At 43.4% G+C, this 11761-nt stretch overlaps 1 long non-coding RNA gene across 1 annotated transcript; it reads left to right on the top strand.

Moving 5' to 3' along the window:
* Positions 1-2446: 2446 nt before the first annotated feature.
* Positions 2447-8290, top strand: LOC143174523 (uncharacterized). Its single transcript, XR_012998612.1, has 2 exons — positions 2447-2638; positions 7324-8290. It is a non-coding gene; the product is annotated as an uncharacterized LOC143174523 (long non-coding RNA).
* Positions 8291-11761: the final 3471 nt, after the last annotated feature.

Here is an 11761-nt window from a genome sequence, read left to right on the forward strand (position 1 = left end):
AGGATTTTCGGGCCGGGTCAATAATCGAAATAAAACCTGCTTTATTCCGGGTTTTGCGGCGCGGCCGCGCATAGAGGACGCCCGTCGCTGCGGTTTAAATTCGACCGTGCCAATTTCGGCAAATGGCCTGTCTATCCATGTTTCCGCGGGACCATGACTCCGCGACGATGGTGCGCAGGTGGACGCAGCTGAAAGTATCATTGTTCATATTTTTTGTTTTTCGGTTTTTGTTCGGTTTGTAGGTCGACGACTGCTGTTCGCTTGTCGGACTCGTGATTTCCGCCATGTTCGTTTTATCGATGTTTTTTCCCGGATGCGCGGGTAGCGGCTCGACTCGAGGCTCGTGACCGGTGACCCTTTTACGTCCGCGACCCGCTAATGTAATGGATCGGTTCGGCGCGATACGAAAATTTCGAACGTATCTCGCTGGCGAGTCGCGAAACCAGAACAGATTAATTAACGCGGCGACACCCTTTGAGCCGATACGCCGCGAGATATATTATCGGTTACAACGGTATCGTTTACACAGCACGGAAACCGATACACAAGACGATCAATCTTAGCTCGGCCACCGTATACCCGGAATCATTCAAAGGGCGCACATGTAACGGAGTATTAGATGCCACAAATTCCGATATTCGGCCCAGGCCGCCCGGATCATGTAATACCGGCATCATCAGTTTGCGTCAAGGCGAGTTGCTGGCTATGTACCTCGGGCCAATTTCATTTTCGGCTTGTCTGGCTGTAGCGGCTTAAGTGCGAATGAGTATGAAATCGATATTTATGTATATTTGTCCGTGCGCGTCACTGTCGGTTAATGCGAGTAGAGGATAAGTGTATAATAATTTCGGTGGTTTTAATTGATTGGTCAGAAATTCTAGTTATTTAAGGGAGTCTAATGGAAAAGTTCTCATCATTACATGGAGGTTTATTGGACTACGCGTTGCTCACTTTATTTCACAGGATTTTACCATTATTCAAGAGTAGTTACTTTAGATATTTGTTCGAGCATTGTAATACAAACACCACAAGAGAAACGGCTGGACCGTTTGGCCAAGCCAATAGCTGGAAATATTTATTGTCTCGTTGCGACGTCTTTTTAGAAGATACAGGAGAAGCTTGAAAATTTCGGGGCTTTGTTCCAACGTTGCACCAGTTTCTAGCTGTTGGTGGACACTATTGACCCACAAGTTAAATGTTTCAACAAATCTATAATGATTAGGACTTTTACAAGTAAAAGTAAATGGATCCTAAAATCAATTTTGAAATTCTTCCGCGCGAGATTTTAATCTGATCAATCCGAACGTAATTGCGACGAGTCTGTTTTTCAAGGGTTAATTGTAATTTCGAAAGTGCGCAATGTGAACAGCAAATGTGAATCATCGAAGCAAAAAATAGAGTGGCACGTTTTAAGTTAATTATACGAAATGATTTTCGACGCCACGTTCGCCGATCTGTACACTCGGATGCATCGATCGGCGTATTTCGCCGGCAACCGTTCAACAACCTAATTCTTGCGAAACAGAAATTCGTTTTTGGAAAATTATTCACAGCGGTGACTCTTGTGGGGCGTATCCATTATACGGGCAGCAATTCCATGCTAATTCCAGAAATTAAGAAGAATATAAATAACTTACAATTACATCTTCGTAATCTAAACTGATCCTATTCATGAATTATAGATCCTTATCCTTATATAGAAATTCTAATGCTGCACTGACGCACGATCTGATTGTGCCACTATAATTAAATACGACGCGAACCGGTAAAACACGTTGCAATTAGAATAAAATTGAATGTTTGCCGCGACGTAGGAGCGAAAGGCACGTCGCTGGCTCGCTGTATAACGTGCCGTGAGTGTATATACTAATTACGCAAATGAATATTTATTCAATTGCTGCGTGAAACCTCAGCCAAGCGTCAGAACAAAGGAACGTGGTCGCGGACGGTCCAACGCGAGTAATACTGGGTGTCCGACGTCGCGTAGTACGTCTGTTTTAAGGGTTGATTGTACAAGGAAAAATATCACGAACACCGAAAGCGACGAAGTTGCAATTTCTCCTTCGCTCTTAACTTGTCAAAGATGAAAGTACGTGTATATTTATTAATTTCTATTTGCCAACTTCAAGTATATAACCCTTTTGCGTTTTTTTCTCTATAAAGGTTCAACTATCAACCAATACCGGAGTTCAAAGAGACTTCAGTAACACGGAAACAAAGTCCAAACCGCAATTACATCAATCTTCACTTTCTTCTAACGTCGTCCAACAAAAAGCCATCCGTTAAAATAGTTGCAACTCCTTGTGAACACCTTGTATATCCTATATACTGACGCGATCTCATGGTCCCGGCTCGTAACATTTATTACGTTGCTGCGCGATCATCCACGACGAGAACACAAACGCCCACGGATTGCCGCGACGGTCGTTGCAACGCGCGTCTAATTGCAACATTCAGCGCGAAGGCAATCGAGTTAAATACCCGTCCTTAGTTTTGCGTAGGTCAGAAACCGTGCGCCGTCATCGAGCGCAGACCCAGCTTGTCGCGTCAACGACAACGGGCCGCGACGCGTCACGGGGTTTATTTTAATATCAGCCAGGGACGAGGATCCTCTCAAAGGGACGTCCTCCTAGCGCAGGTACGTGTTTAGCTTAAACGCGTAGCGTGCAAGCTTCAACGCGGCCGGCTGATTTTTGTCTCGCCTTTTTAGAAGCGAGCCGTCCGTGGAGGTCGCATAATTTCGCGACGCGATCCACCGTACCGTTGCAATACGCGGGAAATTTACGACCGCCGTCCGCCATTGGGGCAAGGAACTTTTTTCACCTCTTAATCGTACGTCTTAATTTAATTTGCGTTCCCTACGTGTCGGGCCGCGTAGATTTCTCGAGGCGACCGCGTGCATTTAAAGCCGACCGCGAAAGCCTGTCGGAAGGAAACTGCACGCACGCACGCAGACGAAAAATATTTTCTTTCCTCGGCGTCCGCGACGAACGATTTAATTCTGCGACTCGCAGACTTTGCAGAAGCCAGTGTGTCGCGGTGAACCACTTCTTTCGCGATTTTGCATGAATACTTAATGTTTCGGTGGTCTCGTATTATAAAGCGTTTCAAGTATTGAATGTTCCGCGACCGGAGGTTCTGAAAGGTTGACGACGTTTGTTGCAAGGAACACGGAAGCCTGTATTCTATTGGTCGTGGGAGACGGAGTCGGCGGTACGTGAATGGGTCCACTGTAATTATTCCGATTCCGTGAATGAACTCTCGCGATAACGCTACGGTTGTGTGCGCGTTTATACTGTGTATTTTTTAGCAAATACAAATTCAATATGTTACTTCCGAGCGTTATTGTTGTGAAGGTGTTGTAAAGGTTTTCTTAAATTTCTGTAAAATTATTCATTTTATTGCGTTTTACAGTTTGAAAGTTACGATATTAGTGGATGTACAGCTCGATTAAATTTGATATATCGTATGCTCGAACTAAAATGTTTCGTGATACGTAAATATAATTGTATGACTAAATTCAATGCACAGAAATAAGAGAGGGACTCGTTTAAATATTTATTCCATTTCCTTCGAGCCGTATAATGTAAATACATGCAAAGAAGGTAATAGCTCAAAGATGAGAGTAGATGGAACAACTGTTTATATGAACTTTTTAAATTACCTCCACACTGGCAAATGTTCTCGCCAAGTTATATCCACATTTTACGAAATATCCTGTATTCTCTCTTCAGGCAAACATTCCATAAAACTTTCTCCGTGAATCCTGCGTCACCCTAGCCTTTCAAGCATGAATCACGCGCTGAACAACCATTCTCCGTACCTTGCCCCGAGATATCACGCAGACACTTATTCTGGAAACCCTTAAAAACCTGGAGCACCCTCTCTGAAGTGATATTCAAGTTTCAAGTTAGCAATCGCTGCGCTTACATTCTCAAGTTCCGTATTCACAATTTTTATAAGAGCGATAGCATGGAGATCGTACCGATTTTCTCGTATATTGGAAAACCAGCGAGCGAAAAAGTTTCCGCAATGAAGGGATATACAATTATTCAACCAACCGTCAATAAATGTAACGCATACCTTCAAACAAAATTGAAAACTCCGTTGTTCCACTATTGTAAATAAATAAATTCATCGCAAGTTCATCAGTGCGTATGGACTACTGACAATTACAGATTTTGACCTCGGTAATTTATGACACGCAGATGCTATTTCAAACGGATCCCCGTGAATCCCTTTGATCCGCAGGACTTGCATGTTACAGTGCAGATTTCGAGCTTCAAATTCCTATATCGGAAGCTGGAAAATCTTCGAGTCGGTCGATTCGAAAGTTCCCCCGAGTCCGAAGCAGTCGCGATCGATGGGGCGTCGCTTCGTTTCACGTTTCATCACGGTTACAGGGCTGCGCTGTAAAATTCACGAGCACGTCCGAACGTCGAACGCCGATCCCTCATTCTTCCGAGGTTCAGTTTCCCGCGCGTTCGTACCTTGTCACGCGAGTCCGCGTCTCGCGCGCGTTCTATGTTCACTGACGGTAGCTCTTGACAAGATTCCAAGCTGATCGTTCCCCCCTAGTCCTTTGCTCCTTTTGTTTTCGTCTCTGGCTGGACGAGCAAAGGTAAAAGGTTGACGGACGTTGGCATCGACGACGGCGTAGACACGGCTGACGTCATCTTCCTGGCCAGCGGTTTTCCCGTGCGCCGCCACGACCGCGTAAAACTGGCAACAAGCGTCCGGCGCGGGCAAAGTTTGCGGTCCAATTAAAAATATTCCCCGGCTTTTGCGCCTGCATCGTAGCGTCGTTAATGGGGTTGACACACGGAAGCACGGACAGGTTCCTCGGTACATTCGTTCGCGACTTGAACGCGGTAACCTGAATTAAAAATGATGCCGAAAGCGGGGACGCCGGCTGACCGAGTAAACTCTGACCGGAAAACCGACGTCGCTCGTTTCGGAACTTCGAAGCGGAACCCTTAAACTCTGTCATGAAAGTTATTTCCTTTCATCGGAACCGTTCCGTTCTATTCGCGACTGTTTCGCGCTACTCTCTGTGCGTTAATCGTTATTGGATTTGATTGCTGCCGGTCAAAGGGTCGCTGAAGCATGCACAGAATTAATGTGATTGCCACTGTGCCAAGAGTTATGATCGTTGTGCGAGGAAATTGTAGTCACGGAGCGTTTGAGGATTGAATTTTATGCTGCCGGTGGAGATTACGTCCATGAGCTAATAACTGCCTCTTCGAAGATTTTATTTCTTCAATCTTGCATTCAATTTTTGCCAATCTTATCGATTCCAGATCCAGGAATCGTTTGAGTTTGGTAAAGGTGGAATCAAATTACTATTTCCTTTTGGATGTTTCTTTTTAAGACGTATTAGAAGTTTGATTTTCTGCGATTGCAAATTTCTGGGGCTTAACTTCCTTCGGAATATACACCGATCAGTCTTCAGTGAAGCGAAATCTTCTCGCTGCCGTTTTCTTATTACGTAACCGACTCGGCGTCGGATGAATTATCAATTTTTCATCTAGAACCGACGAATTTTAACGCAGTACGTTGCGCAAACAGATCCGCACACGATCATCTCGTTTCATTAAATATTATAAATCACTGTTTGCAGTGCGTACCATGCACGTGCAACAGCTGAATACTACCGTTTGATTTGACTAACCGCGTCCATTTATCATGTACCGTATAAGGCGCACGCTACATTTGCACAGCGAAACGCGGTTTACTATAACAAGGGGGGCAGAAAAAAGAAACCTGGGAAAACCGTCGATACGCTTTAACGCAAAAATCCAGCGGGTAGAGGTCAGTAATCAGCCACCGTTGAAATAAATTTGTTTTCGATAACACTGAACGCTCATCCGATGAAGCGGCGGCCATCTTGTTTGCGCGAGTAAGTGGTTTCAAACAGGAAACAGGCGGGTGTACTTATTTTACACATTCAACTTGCAAATTGAAAGGAATTCTCTGTCGAAACACTAAAGTTGGATATTTCACGAGTGACAAAACTTCATTACAGTTTCAATTCATTAAATGGAACTTCTCCAATCTCTAGATAAGTGAATGGACAGTACAAAGATTGAAACTGAATAAACAAATGCGTTTATTTATTTTAGTTTGAATTTCGATTACCCTTATCTGAAATAACTAAATAGAAGCTTGTTTATTTATTTCATAGTATAAGTGTAATCATTGACGGCTTTGGGATAATAGAAAAATACACATATCTCTGTATATCAACGTATTAATCCTGTTAAGTTACTTACTAAAACCGAGCCACACTGTTCATTTAATTTCCTCTTCTAGTTATGGGATCTAATGAGTTAAAATTGTGCAATTAGCACACCCTGTACGAAGCCTCGTATAATTCTTTTTCCCCAGCTCTCGAGTTCAGTAATTACCCGAATAAATACAATCATTTTGTCGTAATTGCGTTAGTCTCTTAACTGTGCACCAATTAGTCAGATAACCTGGATATTTAATTAGTTTAATCCAAACAAGTAACCGACCATTGTCATCTCCACCTTCTTTATAATTCAGGTCCAACACAGTAACGCGCTGTAATTGTTGTCGCCATTGCACAGTAGCGCGTTGTTAAGCTTCGATGAAATTTTCAATATCCATTGAGTGTGCGCCTTGTTAATGGCCGTTTAGCTACAGCCGATTGAAGAATCATTAAACAGTATACTGCCAGTATCCGATTTAATCACTTAACATCGAGTCATTTTCTAAGACCACAAAATTAAATTGAATCAATACGGATCTCGAATATCAGAATAGAAGTGCATATTTGGTTGAGAATTGATTCAATTCAAGGTTTCTGCCACGGATTAAATTCGAGTTTCCCAAACCGGGATGTTACTCATTAATAGTTTCTCAATTCTTGATTGCTTCGATTCACGTTGTTTGACAACATGTAAACTTCGATGTTCTGGATTTAAACTAATCCAATTTGTACCTTTACTTTATATACATACAACTCCAATTTACATCTTCGTTAGAAGACATTAGTCTATTAACTCTAAAATTGTTTGCAACTGATGTATGTAATATCATCATAAATTTTCTATCATTCCAATTAATATTTAAAAGAAACCCCAGCCACACAATTAAAGCTTCCATCCAAATTTATTGTACTAATAACGGAAAAACAAAAATTATAAAGAAGAATTGTATTTAGGGTATTACGTACTCGACGAGTCTCAACCAGGAAATATACAGGGTTACAGTCACTTGAAATATAATTTCGTAATTTCAAGGAACACGCTGCAACATAATAAAATCAAACTATGCATTTACCAAAAGAATCTTTTTCAGAAACCGAAAATATCAATGGTGGCCACAAGTTTCGGATCAAGGGTTGAGGTCCCCGCGCGAGTTCTGTTAAACAACAATCCTCAGGAGCATTGGTGTAGGACGTAAACGCGGGCTGCTCCTTCAACCGGTACGCAGGCAAACACAGGGCGAATTATCTTCGGCTCGTTTCCCACGTCGTACGCAGCTTTGTCGTGAATACAAGGGCTCCTGCGAATTCCAGTGTAAAAATAACGAGCATGCCGAGCGTTACTTTGCGAAGATGGCCGTGCCGGCGACATCGTATAGAGCATCATAATGCGTGTAGGTCGTCACCGACGCCGTCGTCGTCGTCGTCGTCGTCGTCGTCGTCACTGCAAATTGCTACGGAATAATATCGTTGTCAGCTCGTGACTGCTGAATCAAATTCGCGTGTACAGCCACACGATATCTTGCGCGTCGAAGATTATCGTACACCTAATCTCTGATTCCACGGACATGCGAACTGGTGGAGAATTTAGTGCCCCATTGGGCCATGACTATTTATCCGTCGGATTCCAGATAATACCGAACCCATTTCAAACAAGATGTCATTCGTATGAAAGCCCAAATCAATGTGATAATGTAAACGATCTACGAAATTCGTAGGAATGTTTCCATATTCTATAACAATTAATGACCAACAATTCTTTGATAAGTCTTGCAATGTCAATATCTATTGTATCTCAGCAAGTAAGTTGGAAAAATTTAAGAATAATTATAGATTCATAATGACAGATAGTATAGAATGATTGTAGATTCATAGTGATATATACTTTAGGATGATTACAGATTGATAGTGATAGATATTATTAGAATCTTCATTCGATAGCGTTTCCCAGATCGCCGCCTATTAGACGATACAGTTGTCCATCGACAGCTGCCACGGCAATAAAGATGTTAAGACGCGATGAAAACAGTGTACCGGAACGAAATAGAAAATTCGAAATGACATTCATTGCCGCAGCATTACGTTTTCAGCAAGATCGAACTCGAGAGCATTGCTGGCGAGAGAGTTGCGGAATATAACCGTTCGAATTCATATCGAATTCCCGTGTTCCTCTCGTCTCGCAACGAAATCAATTTCACGGGATCGCGGAGAAATCCTGAGAAATCGAGTTTGCCGCAGATTCGAAAACAATTTCGAGCTGGATGTCCTCCACGCACCAGACAGCCGGCGAAACTGATTTCTCCTTTTCGTGGATTAGATTCGGTTACGTCCGATGCGTCGGTCGGTGTGGCCCTAACGCGGGGCCGCGAAGATAACCGACGGTCGAACGGCGAGTCTCGTCTGTCGCCTGATACGGGAGAATCGAATGGTCGGCAGGATCAATGGAGCTACATAAAGTAACTCGTCGGCCATAAATGGCTAATAGAAATAGGTCGCGGGTAGAAAAAGAGGGAACAAGTTCGGTCTCGGAGGAAGGTATAGAAATAGATATTGGGTTGATCATTCGCCGTTTCGAAGGAAATTGTCCCATCAGGAGATTGAAAGGGGATCGAGAATAAAGCTCTTTCCATGTATTGTCCAGCAATGATCGTACCACGATGTGATAAAATGTAATATTTCCCGGCCAAGAAAACTTTCCTTTCTAACCCGCCACCCCCGTCGCGCCCCTCCGTCCAGTCGAAGACAATGACCTTCGTAACAACGGTCGCCTTTAACTCCGAACTTCCTCCAACTTTTCTATCGAGTCATCATTCAACGAATAGTCCAATCATAATTTCAACCTTTTAGCCGGATTAATATCATTCATCGTACGACATTACCATTCCCTGGCCGCGTCTATAGAACGCGAATTACCCGAAGCTGTTATCAATAGTCGATTGGCTCTTGTTCAAACTTGTTGCGTACTAAGAATATCCAGCCGTTCGTATTTCTTCCGCTCATCTAGCTCTCTTACGCTTTTAAGAGAATTTCAGCTGTCTGTTCCTGATTCGGCGTTGGAACAGGATCGTTCCAGTCGCTAATTTTTTAATTCAATACGCGGTTATCAGTTTTCAAGGCATGCGTAATATACAAAATACTATCTACATCGAAGAAGATAATCTTTTAAACAATTTCATCACTATCGCCGGTGTTACTAGATTCGTTTAACCACCAGCGTGGAATGAACTCCACTTGGAAGATAAATATTCCATTATCCAAACAGTTTCGCCTCGCTATTAATAATAGAGCTCTCGCAGTCCAATAAACGCGCGACTCCTCAATTGCTGCACTTATTACCCGACCAGTCCCCGTTGAACCAAGTGACGCGCACCCGGATACAATTACACCGATGAATTAGACGAGACATCTACGCGGTCGGGTTCCTACGTCGCGCCGGGCCCATTAATAAACGATGACGATCCAAGTGACGAGAGCGGAAGGTCGTGTGTAACATTTTTCGGTGCGACGAGCGCGGAAATTCGCCGTGGGCGCGGGGTGCAAATTGCTTTCGGACCTGTTTCGTCTGCCAGGAGCCCATTTGTCACCACGGATTCTGCCCAGCCGACGTATAAGCCTGTCTACGCTAATAATGACACTACGACGACTAACTACAAGCTCATCACGCGCGCATTCATGAAGCAATATACATGCATTTGCACGACTATCCTCCTCCCGTCCATCCCCACATCACCCCAACCCTTTAAGCTCACTTTCTCTGTTTATCGCGGACATCGTCCCTTTCTTGTTAACGCGCGTCCCGTTGTCACTTGGACCGCATCCACAAACGACCCCTACGGTCTTTACCCGCTCTCTAAACCAAGCAGTGAGCGTTACGGTATCAACGTCGAATTAATACGTCGAAATTAACCATTGTTCTTGGTAAGATTGAATCGGCGGCATTGCGAATGACGGTTGTCATCGATGCGTTCGGCGGCTGGTGCTACGTCGCGGAATTGATTGGTCATTCTTGCGGGGGCGAAACAACGTTTTTGCGTTCCGCGACCGGGCGAACCAGTTGTCACGAACGTCGACTCGCCTGCGTGTAATTTAAACTGATGCCCGCGCGGACGCCATCGGGGACCCATTATTTCAGAAGTATATTTTGTTTCGTACCCTTTTTTGTTGGGTTCATTGAACGCGTGTTTCGCGAGTTCGACGAGGATTGTTGTTCAGTGATGTACTGGTATAAAAAGAAATAAGCAGCGGAGAGTTCTATGCGTATTTAATAGTGAACTATAAATGAATCCGCTTAAGCATCACAATGGCTGTAAAAAATATTTTCAGTAGTTTTGGAATATTTAAGAAACCTGTGAAACTGGTACTAGCCTCCAACAATTTTCATAATGAAATATTTCGACTGCGAACCGGAGTTCGATGAATATGGAAAAATCTAGCGTTTGCGGTTAATTACATCACGTTTAATAATTTCTGTGTAATGAATTTGCCTTGTAATTTCAATGAGATCGAAACGAGTTGAATTTCAGGACGCCGTTATTTATTCACGCGAGAGTAACGACGCGTTTTAATCGCATTATTCAAATAATTACGGATTATTACGTCGGTATTAACGCGTGTTACCAGTGGATACAGGTTTTATCCCGGAGGATATGGAACTTAGGGCGTATTTATTAATGCGACGCTTTATGAACGCGTGACGTAGGGATCGATCGATGACACACGTCCCCCGGGAAGACGCGACAGAGGCAAGCCCATTTGGATGGCACACTTCAATCCTCCTACGATTTTAAATTATTCAAATTGTTCTCAGTCAAGTTTTTCGTGCATTCCCACTTTTCCTCCCCCACTCGCAGATGTCCGCTTTTTAAATCACTTATACGAGTCAGGGAAATCCATTTGCTCAGCTACCAAGAAGTTTCAAGCCCCTTATTTTTTAATCGATGTCCGGATGTGCTTTCAAATGACTGGTTGAATACATTTGCTCGCCAACGGGGGCCACGTATGAATAAAATGTTTCGCGTAATGACCGCGCGGACCCATTGATTCAATATTAATTCCGCTCACTGACGAAATTCACCGTGAATTCTGTATCTTTTCATCTGTTAACGCCGGCAATTAATATCGCCGACAATACGGTGCGCGGTAATACAGCACTTTCTTGGTACAAATTCGATATATCCTCCGCGCCCGTTTTGTCCCACGTAAGCTCAGAGCTTAAGGAACTTTCCCCACCCTGCCCCATTTGTTTCACCACTCTGCCTACGTTACCCCTTCCGGTACTCTTCCATAGACACGGCATTATGTGAGAACGTCTTACACAAAGGGGACTCGTGAACGGTACAGCTTTATACTATACTTTAGAATCTCTTGCACCATGTAACTACGAATGATACTACAATGATCAAAAAGAAAATAAGCTTCTCGCCAGGTTTTTCAGATATTCAATTCAAGCGCGAAAAGTAGAAGAACTGAAATTCAATATAAATGTTGATTCTATCAACCTAGCACTCAGGGGATCTTATAAACAACCCATTC

The sequence above is a fragment of the Nomia melanderi genome, chromosome 5 (assembly GCF_051020985.1).
Source record: "Nomia melanderi isolate GNS246 chromosome 5, iyNomMela1, whole genome shotgun sequence".
NCBI classification, from domain to species: Eukaryota; Metazoa; Arthropoda; class Insecta; order Hymenoptera; family Halictidae; genus Nomia; species Nomia melanderi.